Source organism: Ictidomys tridecemlineatus, chromosome 13 (assembly GCF_052094955.1).
Source record: "Ictidomys tridecemlineatus isolate mIctTri1 chromosome 13, mIctTri1.hap1, whole genome shotgun sequence".
NCBI classification, from domain to species: domain Eukaryota; kingdom Metazoa; phylum Chordata; class Mammalia; order Rodentia; family Sciuridae; genus Ictidomys; species Ictidomys tridecemlineatus.
The window spans coordinates 43,899,439-43,913,661 of record NC_135489.1 but is presented as its reverse complement, the minus strand read 5'-3'; the positions used below and the strand labels follow the sequence as shown (position 1 = coordinate 43,913,661).

Below are 14,223 nucleotides of genomic sequence, written 5' to 3'. Positions count from 1 at the left end.
TAATGTGGCTCTGTCACTATAGTATGCTGATTTTAAGTCCTTCAGGTATAAAGCAAGGAGTGGGATAACTGGGTCAAATGGTGATTGCATTCCAAGTTTTCTGCAGAATCTCCACACTGCTTTCCACAGTGGTTGTACCAGTTTGCAGTCCCATAAGCAATATAGGAGTGTGCCTTTTCCCCCACATCCTTCCCAACAGTTATTGTGCTTTGTTTTCTTGATGATTTCCCTTCTAACTAAAGTGAGATGAAATCTTAGGACTCTCACAACTACATTTTTTAACTTCTATGCCTGGCTTATACTCAATATAAACATAAAGAAGCAAAAATATCATGGCTTTTTGACTATTCAAATTTTAAGTCTTTGTTTTGTCATTCAGCGCCTTCACTGATGACTGAACCTTTCAAGGAGAGGCAAATAGTAAGCTTCAGGCAGCTGAGAGAACTGTGACCACCTTTCCAGAATCTTCTATTCCAATTTCTTCAGAAGCTTGATTCACCATATACTGGATTCCTTCTTCGTCATTAGAACCATCAAAGACATCATCAAGTGTGTCACTGATCATTTCTTTACTCATTTCCATTTTCATACTTTCTTTCAAGAAGTTGTGCATTAATTGCAATGTCCTATGTGAATCTGTCATTTTCCTAACTGCCTGTATTTCTTTTGCTGTGATAGATGTTGCTTTAGCCATTTTCTTCTGGAAATGCATCACTGTGGTTTGCATGGACATAGGAGTTCATTTTTTAACTTAAAGCAGAATTTCTTGTTTTCTGTTTCCACAAAGGCACAAGCTACTAAACTAAAACCCTGCGAGCTTCATTACTATCGGTATTGGCCATTTTCTTAACTTCTGATCACAGATTTTTCCTGGTTTCTCTACAGCTGCTACATCTCTGGTTATGGCCCTCTGTGTACCCTGTAACTCTCAAATCTGTTCCTTTATCACATCTCCCACTGTTTTCTTCTCGAAGAGGGACAGCGTGATCAGGAACCACACCTTGACAGCCCGGGTCATTCACGTCCAGCCCAATACTGGGATACGCCCTGGGAGCATTCAGAGCGGCAGAGCACACGGGGAGGAAGAAGAGGGCCACAAAGTTATCTCCTGACTCATGGAAGTTTTTGAACCGATACCTAATCACTGAATCTTCCCTATTACTATGAATTGACTTCTGTCTTTTCCAAATGGAGGGGAAAGGAAGTTTTTCACATACCAGCATTTCTTTCCATCTCAGCCCCCAAGTTTCTATGGCTGCAAAGAGAATTTTAAGAAAAATACTTTACAAATTGGATAAATGAGTGTTAAAGGAGTTGCGAGATGGGAATGTTTGAAGAGAGTTTGAATCTTCAGCTTGGCTTTGAAGAACCAGAGGACTTCAGCTCGTGATGAGGACCACATACGTGTCAGGCAAGCCAGAGCGAAGGCACAGGCAGGAATGCATGTGGCAGATTTGGTGTTTTCCTCATCTCTCTGAAGCAGAAGGTGCATGCAGTGGGGTTGGGAGTCACAGTTAGAAAACTAGGTTGATCACCTACAAGGAAACCCGCAATGCCAGGGAAGGACTTGTCTCCATAAATGTGAGAATCAGAACTGCTACGATCTGCAAATGGCTCGAGTGTGTCCCCCACGTGTTCGGGTATTGAAATGTAATCCCCGTGGTGAGGCATTCAAAGGTGGAAACTTAATTGTCAAGTGTGCCATTGGTCATTTCCTTCGTCGTTTCCATTTTCATTTCTTTGGAAAACCCATTAGAATTAGATAAGATCATCTAAGGGGAGCCCACACAATTGAATAGTATTGGCTTTCAGTGCTATTTCAGGAGGGAAAGAGATCAGAGAAACACATGTCTCTTTCCTTGTGATGCTAAGTACCACCTCAGTCCTCTGCCAGCAAGAAGGTCATCACCAGCAGCACCTCGATCTTGGACCTCCAGAACCATGAGCCAAAATAAACCTCTTTTCTTTATAAGGACCCAGACTCAGATGTTTTGGTATAGTAACAGAAAACAGACTACTACAGGAACCACTTATGATTTCTGTTAATAGGAAGAATATGTTGGGAGTAATATCTTAGAAAGCAGAAATATGCTTCAGGGATTAGAGGAAGAGACCCTGGAGACCAGGAGAAAACAGTGGAGACTTTGTTTTAATAGTTGTTTGAATAGAAAGATAAGAGTGTTGTGAAAAACAAATGTTATAGAGGAAAATTCAATAGCAAGCATAGATTGTGTGAAGAAGAAAAAGAAGACAGGAGCCTGCAATCTGCACACGTGGAAAAATAAGAATTCATAACCCATTTGAATCAAGTGTATGATATGTCAAGATCATTGTAATGTTTTGAGCAACTAATAAAAAAAAGAATAGCAATGCATCTAAGGAAAAGATGAAAATCTCTGGAGCCAACTGCCTGGGTTTGGTTATGCTCTCACACATCTAGCTGTGTGACTTTAGGGAAATTACTTAGCTTTTCTGTGCCTCTGTTTCATCACCTGCGAAATGAGGTAAAAAATGATAATATTTACCCCATACGGTTATTGTGATGTTAAAACATGCAAAGCATCAAATTGTGTAGTGATGAATCTACAGTTTTCCAAACATAATAAAAATTAAAACTAAAACAATTTTTATGTGTAAAGCACTTCAAATAGTGCCTAGCACCAAGCAAACTACAGCAAGTTTCCATGGTGTTATTGGTGCTGTTGTTTGTGATAGAAAAATCAACACTGGTAGGAATAGGGATAAAAACGAAATCCCTTCAGAAATTTCTCTGGTGAGAATGGAGACATTAACTTGGAAGAATATATTACAGTAAGTCATTTTCTATTTACCATTAAAATATGAAATCCCCATTCATCTCCCCTGTTCCCCCAAAATGCTCTTCCCCAGCTACCTTTAAGCATCCAGACCTCCTAACACGCTCACCCTAAAACTCCTCACCCTAGTTTATTTGAATGGAAATGAAATGTCTTCTGGGATACTTACCAGTTGAAAGGGGATTTTAAAATCATTTTTTAAGTAGAGAAGCACTGCTCTAAATGCATTGAGAGAGCCAGAAGCCTCCAAGAGAGACGCTTTCCAAAGGACATTGCTCTGAATATTTTATAATCTGGGTATCTAAGGATGCAAATAAATCCCAGGCACAATTGCCTCTTACCCTTCCTCAGACAAGGGCATTGCCAAAGCTCTCAGCCACCATTTCCCCCTCTTCAAAGTGAGGATAAAAGTCTAAACACGACTCCAAGAGGAATTGTGCTTGTTTGAAAGAAACAGGAACAAGGGAAACGGAGTAAATAAAGAAAAAAGAGAATGCATATTTGGAAACTATTACGCATTATTAGATTGGAGGGAGGGAGGGAGGGAGGAGGAATGGCATCCGAACATGGAGGCGAGGAAGGAGCTGGAAATCAGTCCTTCTCCACAGCTGAGCCACCAGCTGGACTGGGGACCCGTGGCTGGGAGTCGCCTTGTCTTTGTGTGCCTTGGTTTACCCTGTGATGTGGTCCCCTGGGTTCCCTGAGTGGCAGGTGGTCTGGGTAAAGGTAAAGTGGCTGGTTTTCGTCTTCTGAGCAGAACACTGTAATGACACGGAGGTGGCAGTAATCAGCACTAATGCCATATGCCACATCCAAGGCACTCAGGTGCTCTGCAGAGGCCATTGGTGCTCTCTGTGCTGCTGCTATTTCCCTCTACATTTTGTTACTGCTGTTAGTGCCTTTTGGTCCCCAAGTATTCACCAGCCCAAAGCATCCTCCTTGAAGCCGAAGCTTTGCAATTGCTATTTTAAGAGGGTTTCTAAGTGAGATATTTCCATCAAATAGTTGGGAAAAAAAAGGAACAGAACCCAGATTCGAGGCAGGTTGACGCATGATTTTTTCCTCAAACAGGACATCACAGTTCAAGGTAAATATAAATTTGTCAAGTGATGGACAGCCAAGCTTCTCATGCCTGGGCAGGCTCTTCCTAGTGTGTGCGGTGATGTCTCTGGCCTCTGCCTTCCTATCCTTTTACAGGAAGTTGTATACTGTTCCTCATTTTCCAGACTCAGTTCCACCCCAATTCCTGAGCGCTTCTGTCTGAGGCCAAAAGTATGTCAGTCAACTCGGGCCACCCTCAGCATGCTGTAGTGTCACCTGACGAGGTATCAGCCCAGTGATGACTGCTGGGCTCACACATTCTCTCCAGTGTCCTTGCTGTTCATTCATCAGACCCAGTCTTTCGACTCCCCAAAACTCTGGGGTATCAGCTTCATCTGTGACATGACAGCATTAAGTCCTCTTACCTGCCTACCATGGGTGCAGACCAGGAGCCCCATTGGTGAGTCAACTTTGCATTGCTTTGACAAAATACCTGATAAAAATAACTTGGAGGTGGAAATATTTAATTTGGCTCCTGGTTTCAGAGGATTCGGTCCACAACTGGGTGACGCCATTGCTCTGGGCTCGAGGTGAGATAGAACATCATGGCAGAAAAGCCTGGAGGAGGATGGTAGTTCATGGTAGCCAGGATGCAATGAGAGAGCAAGATATAGACCCTAAGGGCACAATCCCAAGGACACCCTCCTGTCAACAAGGTCCCACCTCCTACTTTTGCCACCACCTCCCATTCAGATATGAATCCACCAATGGATTCATCCACTGAAAAGGGTAGAGCCCTCCTGATCCAATCACTCCCAAAACACCCAGAACATTGCTGCTCTGCGGACCAAGCCTTCAACACATGAGCCTTGGGACACCTTCCAGATTCAAACTGTTGCACCCCATCATTAGAACCAGTGACCTTGCCTAGTTACCCAGACATGGACTAGACAATGGGTAGGTCAATAATGACCACTGAAGACACAGAACACATATCCATGGGCCTCTCCCTGTCTTGACATGTGTCGACCTTCCAGAACCTTCCTGTGTTTTCAGAAAAGTGAGAACCCTAAGATACTTGAGATTAAGTTTCCTACCAGCCCAAGAAGATAGAGGCTCTAGTGAGATTGAATTTTAGAAAATAAAATAATTTTACATACACCTCTAAATTGGGGACTACCAAAACCCTTTTGCCAGTATCCAGCCTTCTGGGACTAGCCTACTCTTCTATCCCCGGGCTGACATTCTGCTACCAATGGACAGAGCTTGTAGCTGACAAAGGACTCCCCATCCAGCCACCCTCAGTAGTTGCTCCCTATCCCACAAGCTATACCAGAGCCCTCTTTCTGCCATCTTTTTCACCTTGGTAGGAACCATGCAACGCTTTTGCCGTTAAAACATCCATGAAAGCCCTTCTATATCCGTAGACCCAGAGAAATGTATCTTGGCCACAAAGGGTTTACTAACTCATCCAAAGTCAGTACGGGAGGCCCAGACTAAATTCCCTGCCTTCCCTATATACGGTTCAGCACACACTCGGTTCATCTTGCTGACCAAGAAACTGAGAAGGGCTGTAGACACCTCAGTCACGGCACTGGTGGCCACCGTCAGGGCTACAAGGATCTATCTGGGCACCATTCTAGAACATCATGTGTAATATTGGATTTACTTTAAAACAAAATAATGCCTATTATTTAAAGAATTAAAGAATGCACATTAATTATGCAATAATATATGTATTTATAATATAGTAGGCTTTGGTAGGGGAAAAAAAAAATCAGACTAGAATCCTGAGAATGTGAGGGATAAGGCCCAGCAACAAGAGCAGGAATCCTCCCAGCCCATCCTGTGCCTCCCGAGGCGGAGGGCAAAGGCAGGGAGAGAATCACTCCATGTCCAGCCATTGATTACGGCTTCCGAGGCCTGGATCACAGGTGTAGCAACCCACAACTGAGATGTAGAAAATGATTCAATTTTAGCAGAAGAGAGAAGCAATGCCACTCTCCTCTTCCTTTATTCTTCATGAGGATTCTTGGCTAAGAAGGAGCAATAATAGGACTATGGTCCTTATAGATCATCGTCCTTTTCTCTCTCACCAGTCCTCATGGATACATGTGTGGTCAGAGAACCAAAGCTAAGACTAGGGTGAGAATATACCATACACTTACTTCTTTTTGATATTCATCAAATCCTATAAGCAATGTTGAAAAGATTGTTTGATCTCTTAAGATAAATCACCCCTATTTTTTAAGATCACGAAACATGATGATTTCCCTAAGTTCTGAGCAAATATTTTACATCATGATGTTCACTTAGTGGACAAATATTTACTGTGCATATTCTGTATGTCAAGTCCTGTTCGAAGCCCAGAAGATACAGCCAGGACCTGTAAAGATCCTACTCTTAGGGGCTCAGAGTGGGCTAGCAAGGCCAACGTTGAACAAGTGTAACATCTGTGAGGAAAGAAGAGTACAGGAATCCCCAACTTAGGTAAGTTCTTCTTATATATCACTGTAATCCATCTTGTATCATCGGTGCTAACTTTTCCTTCTCACTAGTAGAGAAGGGAGAATGTCTCTCTTAAAACCATCGCAAAACGGCTGCACTCATGGAATCATCTTAATCTTTCTTCTCTTGATTAAACAACTCTATTTCCTTTAGCATTTCCTCACTGGACCTATTTCCTTACTTTTCATAATAACTTCCCTCACACTGATGCAGATCTTCACCATTTATAAGGTACTTGGTGGTTTGCCAAGCACTTCTGCCCCATGACCACACTTTGATCTTCACAACAGCACCAGGAGGAAGGTATTGCAGGTATGTGTGGAGTATACCCCGGGCATGGTTCAAAGGCTATGGGGACACCTGAGCTACTTTATACTTGTCCTCGCTGAAAACTGATGCCAGGAGTGTGAATCCATTTTCTCAATGAGTCAAGGCCATTTTGAATTTTATTTCTGTCTTGCAGATCAGTAACGACCCCCATCTAATTTAGTGCCAGCTGCAAATTTCATGAGTATCACCTTAATTCCTTCATCCAGGCCATCAATATAGTTATCGAGTAGGATAGATCTTGGCCCCAATACCTCCGGGACAGCGTTCAATATGTCCCCCCAGATGGATGTTGAGCCCTTGGGGTGAAGCTTTCCAGCCTCTAGCAGAAATGCAGACAGGAAAATACTTTTCTAACATGTTAAAGACAACCCCTGGTTTAAAAAAAAAATTCAAAATCTTTACTAAAATTGAGATGAATCCCACCGGTCGATTTCCCCTGGTCTACATAGCTTCTCACAATCGCGGGAGGAAATTAAATTGGCCTGGCACTATTTGCTCTTTGCAAAGGTTTACTGATTGCTACTTAGTATTTTATTTCTTTTCAGGTGCTATCCAATTGATTATCTGATGATTTATTCCAAGATCTTCCCAGGTATTGATGTGAAGCTCACAGGTCTGAAATTTCCAGGGTCATCCTGTCTTTCTCTCAAAAATGGGCACCTCACTTACCCTTTCGCTATCCTTAGGGGCTTTTCCAATCCTCTGTGACTTGGGGGAAACACTGGCTAATAGTCCAAAGATGAAAGTTGAAAATTCATTCAGTATCCTACAGGGCAAGCCATCAGGTCCTGCTGACTCCAACATATTAGGTTTTTCGAAGTTTTCTAACTGTGTCATCCCTTTGGCCTCCTATACCCCTATTACAACTGGGACTTATTCCAGACAGCAATTTATAGCTGAGATTATCTTCCCTCCAGAGGAGGGGAATAAAAATGATGTTGTAAAAAATAAAATAAATAAAATAAAAAGCTCTACCTTTTTCTTCTCTTTCTTCTGCTTTCCTATCTCTGGCAGAGACAAAGACACCCATGGAAATACCATTGCCTGTTTCTCTTTGTGGCCACACTGGAAAACTGCATTTCCCAGCCTCCTTTGCAGTTACACAGGGTCATGTGATTGGGTTTGGGCCTATCCGGTGATGGAAGGGACAATGCAGACAAGGTCTCATCCTGAACACAAGACTACCCCCTAACCCTCTTCCCCCTTTGGACATGGCATGTTAGTGAGGGAGAAATACAACAAGAAAGGATGTCGGGCAGCTGAATGGCCACTCGAAAGGGCTGCCAGGAGGGTTGCCCTACCTGGGTTGAACTGTGATATAAAGAAGAGAGATATTCTGGTGCTGCAAAACCATCAGCTATGAAGGTGGTTTTATGTTGATTAAAATCTCTCTCCCTATAAGTCTTCTCCCAGACCTGAGTTTTACCCTTTGGAATAATGCCGAGAATATTTCTCTCTCAATTTCAAAGTAAAATGTTCTCAGAGTGTCTTGTTTTTGAACTAATGAAACATTTAAGGAATCTCTTTCCCCATTTTTCTGTTGTTGCCTAGGTGTATATTTTTTATTTTAACCTTGTCAGTCAGACTATTTTATAAATTTATGTAAATTGTAATTTTGTTGGAGGAGACCTTGCCAAAGGACCTCAATCTATCATGTGCTACATAAAGAGAAAACTGACAAAATCAATTTTTTTTAAGTTAGAAGGAATTACAATGGGTTAGATATCTACACATGAGTCTTTCTTTTAAAGGTCTTAAAGCTATTTGCTATGAAAAAAAACAATACAAACACCTGCATATCCATCACCCAGTGTTTTAAAATGTTCACATTCCTTAATATACACACGAAACAAACTTGATAGACAAGTCCCTCTGTTTCCCTCCCTAATCTCATTTCCTTTGTTCCTACCTCAGAGAAAACCAATCTGCCAGTTTCTACTTGAACTAAATATACATGTGATCATAAAGGGTGTGCTATATTGTGTTGTGTGCTTTTCGTTTACATAAATGGTGTTGTGTGTATCTCCATCGAACTTGATTCGTTTCACTTAATATTAGATTTTAAGACGAAGTCAATCTGATACATAGATATCTAGATTATTCATCTTTCATTAGTATTAGCCCATTTCATTGTCTTAATAGAATCAGAAATTATCTATCCATCTCCCTATTTATTTGTAGACATTTAGGTTATTTCCAAATTGCAATAATGCCAGTTGCTCTCCAAAGTGATTATGGACCGTCCCTGACTTACAATTGTTTTATTTGACCATGGTGTGAAAACAACATGCATTTAGTAGGAAGTGTACTTGGAATTTTGATCTTTATTCCTGGACTAGTGATATCCAGTACAATTCTCTCAAGATGCCGGGCGGTGGTGGCAAACCACGTCTCCCGGGCAGCCCCCTGATCACCGGAGAGAGCATCGGCCACGCCCTGGGAGTGAGTCTTGCAGAGCTAGGATGGTCCGTGGGTCACCTGTGTTACATGCAAGTTCGACTTACAATACTGTCCACTTACAATGTGCTTGTCAGGTCCCAAGCTCATCCTAAGGAGAGGAGCACCTTCTTCCCTGTGCTGCCCTCCCTCAAGCTGGACATTCGAGCTCCTCCATCAACATTTGCTATAGCGCGACGGTGTGGGCTTTGCCAATGTTCTAGACCTTACTGTTTAAATTTGTGCTTCATCCGATTCATCCTATTTGTGAGTCCTTCAAGGGGCGAAAGTTTCTTCCAAATGACGTTGTGTGTATGGTATGACTGTTTAGATAGTTTAGACTTTTGTTGATGGTATAAATATGGTATTTTGTACTATTCCATTTTATAATTGACTATTGCTGGTACTCAAAAATGCTATCAGTATTTAGGGAAGTTAATAATTCTCCAAAAAGAGGCAGGGTTTAGAGTGAGCAACTCAGGAAAGCCTAGGAAGGGTCTGTGGGGCTGTGGTTTGAAAATGATTTGTCCCCTAAAGTTCATATGCTGGAGGCTCCGTCCTAGTCATGGAATTGAGGGTGTGGTACCTTGAAGAGGCATTTGGGAGCGTGAGGGGTCCACCCACAGGGATGGGTTTGGTCTCCAGGAACTGAATTAGTTACTATGGAAATGGATTGTTATGAAGTAAGTTCAGCTTCCTGGGCACACTTTTCTTACTTCCTGTGATCTCTTCTACATGCACTCCTGCCATTGTGCTGCCATTCCTCATGTGATGCATGCAGGGGCCCTCACCAGACACCAGCACCAGGTCATTTGGAGTTTCCTGTCACCAGAATCCGTTGTTAAATTAACCTCTTTTCTTTATACAGTATCCATCATCAGGTATTCTGTTATTGCAACACAAAATGGACCAAGTCAGAGGGGTTTAGGTGATTTGTCTAAGATCCCACTGATAATAAATGGCAGAAACAGGACTTCAACCCAGTCCTCTCTGACTGTGGTCTATGTCCCTTCCGTTACAATCATGAGTGTGTCTTTCCTTATCTCCTATGAGTTCCTTGAGGAAAGGAACAATGGCTTATGACTCTCTGTTCTCCCATAATACAGAACCCAGTGCCTGATACATATTAGGACATCGATAAATATTGAGTGAGTAAATGAATGAGTAAATGGATAGATGAATGGATAGATGAATGGTTGGATTTTTTTGTTATTTATTTGTTTGTGTGTTTGTTTTTTGGTACACAGTTCACTGAAATTTCTTTCCAATCTGTTGATGCAAAAAATAGAGCTAACCTTTTTTTTTTTTTTTTTTTTTTTTTTTTTTTTTTTTTGGTGGCTTTTGACACTCTCAAGACCAAAACTAGACTCACAATCAACAATCAGGCAAATGTCTTAGGTCAAGTTCCCAAGAAGCAGAGCCTGAGGCAAGGATTTGGCCCATGTGATTTATGGAGGGAGTGTTAAGGATCACCACCAACCACCACCATCACTCCAAAAAAGCACTGAATTTAATCATTAGGTTTTTCTCTTGAGCTTTTCTTTTGAAACTTTTCAGACAACTCCTTAACCTTCTGGACATACAGCTAAAACCTGAAGCAGAAGGTATGCCTGAGACAGGCCCATGAGTGTGTGTATGTCCTAAAATCAAAATATGCAAATAAAGAAAGGCTGCATTAAAAGGTAATAATAGACAAGGGTGGTAATTTCTTCAAATAATGTTTTACTTAGGGTTTAAGAGTATTCAGAAAGTAGGGCTAGGGGAATGCAACAGACCTTGGATTGGATCCCCAGCACCTAAAACAGAGCAAAATAAAAAGTATTCAGAAAACTGAAGTTGAATTGTTCTTCCAGCCCAGAATATTACTTAGCAATAAACTCTACTCATTAAAAATCATTGTTGAAGAGGATCAAGGGAAAAAAATATTTAATTTTGTAACTGACAGACAAGGCACTGGGGTGGTCTTAGGAATATTATATTTGAACAATGGCCCAAGTATGAAACTTAGAGATGTTACTGCCTTTGGTCAGCTTCTTCCTGGACCTTGCATGACTGATTTTTGTTGAATATCTATCCTATAGCATAGGGATTGGAGCACACATCTGCATCTTGTCCTCAAAAGCCACCCACCAAGCGACAGTGCCCAGCTCACACACCAGGAGCATGGAAACGCTGGTATTCCTGAGCTCCTCTGCTTACACATGAGGGAAGATGTGCTTTCAACTTTTCCAGAACGATACCAATTACACAGGATTTCCTTTGTTGTTTTATCTTTTGGTGCTCACTTGCGCGCGTTCTCTCTCTCTCTCTCTCTCTCTCTCTCTCTCTCTCTCTCTCTCTCTCTCTCTCTCTCTCTCTCTCTCCTCTCCTCTCCTCTCCTTTCCTCATCTGTTAGATTTTTTTTCTCCCCAAGAAAACTTTCCCCAAAACTCACAAAATGTTCCAAACCTCAGCATAGGTTTACATCCTGAGAATTTGTTATTCATGAGCCCGGCTTTTTGAAGTCTGATTTCTCAGGATTGATGCTTTATCTTTCAACAGTGAACGTGAACATTGGCTCAGAGGGCCTCTGACAATCACTGAGGAATAATGCAGACATTTGTGTCTGGGCAAGGTCTCCCCCACACAGGGAACCTTTTGTAAATATTAGTTACTAGAACCGTAACACTAATAGATGTAGTTAATAATTATCACAATGTGCCAAAACTGCACAGTTTGCTCCCTGATTACAATATTAAATTGCTATTGAGCTGTGGTATTTGCTTCAGGCAATACTAGTAAGAACCCCCCGAAGACCCTGGCTGGCCTCGCAGTACAAAAATGGAAAATGTTCTTCTGCACACAATGTTCGGGCTGCAGTGGGCTTTGCCAGAAAACAAACACAAAACTCAAACAATAGAAGGAAAGTTTTATCAGAGCTGAAGTGTCCTTTCACTTGGGAACTGTCATCTCTCAAAAAGAAAAACACGCACGCACTTGATAGCAGCTCACGAGGCAAGCCATTACTATGGGCACAGTGACTCACGGTGCAGATAGAGAATTCTTGCACAGCCGGAGCTGAAAGGCTTTGTTTTATTTGCATCCGATTACGTCTAGAGATACACTAAGCCAGCTCTGAAAAGTTGAGGGCCCCTCAGAATGTGAACAGGCTTCTCCCCCTGGGAGCGGGGAGGGAATATTCTTTTCCCACACACCCTCCCCTGTCTGCTTGACAGGTCAAGTGGCCTGGACAATAGGGCAGAGCTACTGAGAGCAAAACTGCAATTTAATTGAGAGGTGTCATTAGCTCCAGGACAGCACGTTCAAAAGTACACACAATGGGGGCACTTGTCATACACAGCACACACCAATCCACCCCTCATCCACCCACATACTGCCATCCCACCTCCACATCTGCAATTTCAGAGACCCACCGTGGGCAAATGAGTACTTAGCAATCAATTTGCACGGTATAGCTGCCCAGCCTGTGCAAACAGGAGGCTAGTTTGCCCACCTCGGGGACACAGAGGCATGTCAAGGGTACGCCTACCACCGAGGCTGAACTCGACATAGGCCCCTTGACAGGAAATCGAGGCTCCTGGATGCGGCATGGAATGAGAAAAAGAACAGTGGCTATTAGGAAGTTAATTAAGAGATTCAGCAAGAAGGATGCACTTGTGCCTTGACCTTGGAGGCCAGGCAAACCCAGAAAATAGCCAGCAAAATTCTTTTGTGGAGATGAGGAGAGGCTTCACTGGGAGCCATCTGCAATGCTCTTAGCAGCTGCATGGTGGTGGCCTGGACAGGCAGACACTGTAACGGATGTTCCTGGCTTGGAGGAGACAGTAAATGGCTGTGCCTTTCTCCCCCCATGCAGCCCGTCTGCCTGCTCCACACTACCAGGGTGTGCTGGGCTGGATCCATTTCCCAGACCAGGATAACCCGGTGTAAGTTTGCAGTTTAACAGGCAGTTTAGGCCACAACAATGTCACCTGTAACATTCCCAGGAGAAATGGGGGATTTCTAACCTGCAGCAGCTGAGAAAGTGCCCAGGTAACATCGGCTCCAAACAAGTTCAATAGGTTATTAAACATCAAGGACAGGGCTGGGATTGTGGCTCATCGATAGAGTACTCACCTAGCACAGGTGAGACCCGGGTTTGATTCTCAGCACCACATAAAAATAAAGGCCTTGTGTTGTGTCCATCTACACCTAAAAAAAAATAAATATAAAAAAAATCAAGGACATATTATTTTAAAAATGTTTCCTTTTTATTAATTTTTAATTGATGTATAATGATTGTATTATTTAGGGGACGTCATGTGACAATTTAAAATATGTACAAAATATTCAATGATCATACAAGACTAATTAGCATATTTCTTCTACTTAAACATTTCTTGTCTTTTTGTTATTATTGTTTGTTTGTTTGGTGTGTTTGGGGGGGGGGGGCCGGGGAGCTTATGACCTCCTCTTTAAGTTCTATGCCTAAAACTAGAAGTAAGGAATGTACGGATACATATAAGATTTCTCAGCACAAGACCTGGTGCAGAATAAGCTTCCAATTAGTGTTAGCCGCTGTTAGCTTAAAAAACACTGCTTATTGTTTTCATCACTCTTGACTTTTATTCTCAGAATCTAGCACAGGGCCTGGCACACCAAATATGAACAAATTGTTTTTCTGCAACCAGCTGACTAATTGACTGGATTAATGAACGAGTGGACAAGAGTCTTAAGTTGACAGGCACCTTTCTAACCTGAACTGCTCTTCCCCATTCATCATTCTTCCCATACCAGAAAATAAGGAGGCCCTGGTCACATCAATTCATCTGCTGTTTCAATGTCAACTGCCACATACAACCTCACAAAAGGATAGCAAAGGAACGTGATATTTTTTAAGTTTTTTTTTTCTTACACTCCAATGAGCCTATGAATTTGAAGGAAACACCACGCCAAGCATTGGAGAGACCCCTCATGACTGAAGCGGCTCAACTCCCCTCAGGACGATCATTCTCATTTGAGCTCTGAGATCTGGTTGTCCTATTGGTTTGCTTTGCACCCTAGTCACTCTCCTGATCTAGTCATTCCCTTAATTCCCACTGACAAGTAACAT

General features: G+C 42.3%; 1 pseudogene; it reads right to left on the bottom strand.

Moving 5' to 3' along the window:
* Window positions 1–427: 427 nt before the first annotated feature.
* On the bottom strand, window positions 428–1,018 carry LOC101972685 (charged multivesicular body protein 2b pseudogene; annotated as a pseudogene).
* Between the last annotated feature and the right edge of the window lie 13,205 nt (window positions 1,019–14,223).